We start from the raw sequence: 6,000 nt of genomic DNA on the forward strand, positions 1-6,000 counted from the left end.
CATACAAGAAGGGACAGAATCCGGAACGAAGAGATTCGAGATAGGGTCGGGGTGGCACCTATCGATGAGAAGTTGATTCAACATCGGTTGAGATGGTTTGGACATGTACAACGGAGGCCTCCCGAGGCGCCGGTGCGTAGTGGAGTTTTAAAGCGGGGCGATAATGTAAAGAGAGGTAGAGGTAGACCTAGACTAACTTGGGACGAGACGGTTAAGAGAGACCTTAAGGAGTGGAATATCGCTAAGGAATTAGCTATGGATAGGAGCGCTTGGAGATTAGCAATTAATGTACCTGAACCGTGACCTTTGTTACTTTTTGTTTAACCCCTAACTCTTCCTTTGGCTTGTGCACTTTTTGTGTTTCTTATTCTTGTTTTCTGTGGGTTTCATCTCTAGCCTACCCCAACTTGCTTGGGACAAAAGGCTAAGTTGTTGTTGTTGTTGTTGTATAAGGACATCCTAGCCACCTTTTATCCTTATTATAAATACCTTGGGTTGCATTTTGGTTAGTTGTGCTAGGTGCTGCGCTCTCACACACCTCAGTCCTTTTTAATTAAATTTGATTAATGGTTATATGCAACTTAATTCTGAGAGTGGCCCTCTATGTTGTGTGCTTGAGTGGCTCACGTCTCTTTAAAATATGTTTTTGATAGAAACATGGTTTAGGGGGCCAGCACGGTGCTTAGTGCTTGGTTGGCCACTCTCCATAAGGACCGGTTCATAGAGCGACAACCTGGGACAACCGCTGTAACACCCTAAGGTAAAATTTCGAGATTTATAATGAATTTAATTGGGCTCCAGTAATTTTCTGAGGATTTATTTTGCCTAGCTTGCATTTATTTATAATTTAATTCACAAAGAATTAAAATTTATTTTAGGTTCAACATGTTTGTGCATTCATGCTGGTGCATAAGTTTTATTTGGTTGAGTGCATAGGAGTTGAATTCAAATTTGAGTTGGATTCAAATAGATTTGAGTTGGTTGGAAAAAAAGAAAAGGGAAGGAAATAAGAAAGTTGGTCAGTCATTCCTTCTTTTCTCAGTCATTTCTTCTTTTCTCAGTCATTCCTTCTTTTCTCAGTCATTCCTTCTTTTCTCAGTCATTTCTTCTTTTCTCAGTCATTCCCGTTCTTTTCTCTGTCATTCTTTCTTTCTCAGTCATTCCCCCAGCTCGACCCCACCTGTCGGTGACCATCTCTTTCTTTTCCTTCTTCTTCCTCGTGCCCGACCTCCCCTGTTTCTCCTCCACCGTCCCGGCCGCTCCCTCGCTGCCCGTGGCCCCGCTCCGCCCCCAGTGCGCACGCTCGAAGCCCACTGACCAGTCTCGCTGGCGCCCTCACCTTCTAGAAGCCGAGCCTCCAAAGCCGGGATTGCGCAAATCCGTTGCGCGATCCGCTTTCACCGCAGAGTCCGCGGCACGCACGCCTAGAGCATCCCCGCCGCCTCTTAAGATACCAGGCCACCTCTCCTGTGACTTCCTGAAACCGCGACCGCAACCCTAGCCACGCCCAGCTCGCTCTCGCCGTCGAATTTCGCCACGACCGCCATTGCCGGTGAGCTCGGCCGCTACCAAAATTGATCGCCGCTGGCGTGTTTCCGTACTCTCTAACTCTCGTGTTACCTTCACAACACCACCCCGAGTCGATCCACGGTAACCAGAAGCACGGAGGCCCCTGCATCGTCTTCCTCCGCGAGCGCCGCTTGTCCTCGCCGCTCGGCCCTCGCCGCCGACCACTCTGCGCTGTTTCACCGGCCAGTTCGAGCTCTCGGTGAGCAACAGCACGTTCCCTCGGTCCTTTTGCGCTAGATGTCGTGGACCTTAGCCCGTTTCCGTAGCCGGAACGCTGCCCGCCGGCGAGCTCCGCCGCGCAAACCCGCTTCCGCCGCCGCGCGCGCAATTCCGAACAACCCCGAGGTGGATTGCGCGTGTCACGCTGATCGCGACAGACACAAGCCCCGTTCGATCTAACCCCCGGAGCATTGATTTCACCCAGCTTCGGTGGCGCGCCGCCGTGGAAACCGATCTCCGGCGACCCCCACCCCGCCGGCCGCGTTCTGTCAGATCGGACGTGTCCGGTCCCCCGCCGTGCAGATCGGACTGTCCGAACTAGATTGGGTCCGAACCGTCTGATCCAGATCCGACGGCCCAGATTGGAAGATACCCCTTCAGCCGTGGCAGTTTTGTTAAAGAGCCCCTGAGCTTCCTTGGAATCAACCCGCAGTCCACCTTCGTTCAAAGATAATTCCAGTTAAGCCCCTGTTTTTGCACCGAAGCCCTTGAACTTTCCAGAAATAGGGTCCGCTGTCCCTGGGCGCGTGGTTTTGCAGTCTAAACTCGAAGTTTATGGGTTAGTTCCGTTCTAGTCCTCAGTTTTTGCGCAGAACCCCTTAGGACTTCCTGTTTTCTTACAGAAAAGCCCCTGAACCTTGTTTTAGCTCTAGTTTTCACGTCTTAGCTCCGTTTTAAGTGGTTTTCACGCTCACGCGATCGTTGTAATGCGTAGAACAGTTCTACCATGGTTTTGTGTGCTGTTTTCATGTAATGTTGTACTGTTTCTTATCTTTTGTTTTTATTTGCATGAATGTGTATGTGCTGGATCATGTTTTGGCGTTGCGATCGTGAGTAGACGCTGAGCCTTTGGACGAGTACCAGGAGCCCCTTTCTGCAGAGCAGTTTGAGCAGCAGCAGGAGAACTTTGGAGAAGGCAAGTATAACATGAACATCCTATCACTTTTAAATACAATTCCATACTGCATTTTAATACTGTCTGCCTATAAGGATTTCCTAGCCACTTTTATCCTTTATATATATACCTTGGGTTGCATTTTTGTTAGTTTTGCTAGGTGCTGCGCTCTCACACATCTCGGTTCTCTTAAATTAAATTTGATTAATGGTTATATGTAACTTGATCCTGAGAGTGGCCCTCTGTGCTGTGTGCTTGAGCGGCTCACGTCTCTTAAAATATGTTTTTGTTAGAAGCATGGTTTAGGGGGCCAGCACAGTGCTTAGTGCTTGGTTGGCTACTCTCCATAAGGACCGGTTCATAGAGCGACAACCTGGGACAACCGCGCAACCACAAGACTGGAATGGGACGGTCTTGACTTACTAATTAGGTCATTTTGGTTTGGGAGTAACTTACCTGCGGGGTAAGAGGGGTGGTAAGCTTCTATGGCCCTCGCGCTACGAGGCTTGGTCTATGCTGTGTGTCTTGTACCCCCTCGAGGCTTGCTCCATAGTCGCTAATCCAGAATCCTTAGCGGTTACACCTTACCAATGTGTTCTTTGTAACGGTCTCGTAGTGTGCTTGCTAGTCATCTCACCTAAGGAAGTGTGATGGAAAACTAGCGTGGCTCACGACTTGTGGGTAAAGTTGTGCAACCTCTCGAGAGTGTAAAACTGGTATACTAGCCGTGCTCACGGTCATGAGCGGCCCAGATCCTCCGTCTGATTAGTGGGAATCTACCTTGGGTGGTTTGGTTTGGTTCTCAGTAGATTCATGGTTAATTTTGATTAATTATTATGTAACTTGGGTCATGGTAATTCATCCACTTGTAGTAATTAGCTTTAATAAAATTTGCCAAGATTAAAAGCTAATGCAGTTGAGTCAGCTAACCCTAGAGCCTCATACTTCGTGTTATACTTGTTGAGTACAAGTTGTGTACTCACACTTGCCTTCTCTACTCTTCTGTTCTCTCTAGGATATCTTCGACTGCTGCTCAGCACCAGGCGACGTGGAGAACTACATCAGCGGACTCGATGATTTCTAGGCGATGTCTCCCATTTGACGTCCCTGTGGCGCCCTATTCTTCATGTATTTATTTTGCGCTTCCGCATTCCTTGAACTGATTCTTGATTCAGTTGTAATAGAGATATTAATTTATAATCTATACGCTTTTATTTCGAGATACGTGTTGTGATATCTTGATGATTCTGTTGTATATATGCATGACTTGATCCTGGCGCATATATGATTGCTCGATTTATGTTCTTATAAATCGGGTGTGACAGAATTGGTATCAGAGCCGTGTCAGCTATAGGACGAAGCCTAGATAGAAATGATCGAGTTTAGGGATTTCCTTCCGCTTGCCTTACTTCCGCAAAACTCAAACATTCATTTCTGTTTCTATTCCTTGAGCTCTAAACCCCGATTTTGCTAACCCTCTCTGCATTTTCCGAGAATTAGTCGGATAATTTCAGTAGACGTGGCCTGTAATTTTCTGTCTGTCCTCATAAGTCTAGGATGCCTTTGCAAAAATATGCTAGAGCACCGTTTGTTTTAGTCGAGTGGAGTGATAAACTCGGCTAAGATGTGAATATTGAATGTTTGTGATTGTGCAAATGTTTGATTTGGATCTTTGGTTGATTGCATAGTCCAGTAGTTAAACTTGTACATGCAAATCGACTTTAACGCAAAACTTGAATTAAGTAATAAAAATTGAGATAGATCGTTGGGGGTTAAAACCGTACACTCTTTACTCCCTACTTTATCCTGTCAGAGTTTCCTTCCAGAAGTTGTACAATATCTGTCTCTTATAAATTTCGCTCCACTGCAAACAGATGGTTAACACCAGGAGCACCGGCACCGGTTCTGGCCAGCAGGGGCAGAACAATCAGAGTACCGACCAGCCGCTGCCGATGCCTCCACCTCTGACTCCGGAGCAGTTCTTCCAGCTCCAGATGCAGATGATGGCCACTCTGAACAACACTGTTCAGTCTCTGCAGCAGATCCACGCTCAGCCACCACCTCCTCCACCGCCGCAGCCCCGCGACAGGCGTGCAGACTTTCTGAGAGGACACCCGCCGACGTTCTCCCATGCGGATGATCCACTCCAGGCTGATGACTGGCTTCGTTTAGTGGAACGTCAGTTGGATGTCGCTCAGTGCGACAACAGGGAGCGAGTCATATTCGCGGTAGGGCAGCTGCGAGGCTTGGCCCTTGACTGGTGGGAGTCCTATCTAGGTCGGGACCGTGACGCTTTCACTTGGGTCCAGTTCCGGGAACGTTTCAGGAACCACCACATCCCTGCTGGAGTGATGAAAATGAAGCACAAGGAGTTCCTTGCGCTTAAGCAGGTAAATTGGAGTAAAATCTTTCCGCAAATTTCTTCTTGAGCTCGAACCCACCCTTGTTACAAGAAATGCGGAGTCATTTCCATTCTCTCATTCCGGTGATTATTATTTCAGGGAGCTATGACGGTGATCGAGTATCGTGATCAATTCCTCCAGCTCGCTCGCTACGCCCCCACTGAGGTCGCCTATGATGGCGATAAGCAGGAGCGCTTCAGGGAGGGACTGGATGACCACCTGGAGTACGCGCTCATGAACCACCGCTTCGGCAACTTCAACCATCTGGTTGATGCTGCCCTCAACAACGGGCGCAAGCGCTGGGAGATTGAGGACAAGAAGAGGAAGATGGCTCCTGCTGCGTCTGGCAGCAACACTCGGCCTCGGTACCAGTACCCGCAGCAGCAGAGGCAGATCTAGCCTTACCAGCAGCGACAGCAGCAGTACCCGCCTTGTCCTCAGTAGCAGCAGCAGGCAGGACAGGGCCAGAGGCTTCCAGCGCCTCCTGCACGCTCTGCTCCACCGGCTCCACCAGCTCCGCGGCAAGGAGTGCCTACTCCTCCTGCCAGGCAGCAGGCTCCAGCACTCCCACGGGTGTGTTTCCACTGTGGCGAGCCGGGACACTACGCAACGTCTGTCCCCGGAAGGCGCAGTCTGGACAGCAGGGGCGCCCAGCTCAGCCCAAGGCTCCCTCTCAGGGCAGGGTGAACCACGTGACGGCCGAGTCAGCGGCCGAGGCTCCCAACATGGTTATTGGTACGTTCATGGTTAATGCCCACCCTGCTACAGTTCTTTTCGATACTGGTGCTACGCATTCGTTTATTACTCGGTCATTTGCTGAGAAACATCATATACCGGTATCCTGCATGAGGACTCCTATGGTAGTTACCACACCTGAGGTAAGATCCATACCTGCTCTATCTGTTCTAGGATTAG

Source organism: Panicum hallii, chromosome 2, assembly GCF_002211085.1.
Source record: "Panicum hallii strain FIL2 chromosome 2, PHallii_v3.1, whole genome shotgun sequence".
Lineage (NCBI taxonomy): Eukaryota > Viridiplantae > Streptophyta > Magnoliopsida > Poales > Poaceae > Panicum > Panicum hallii.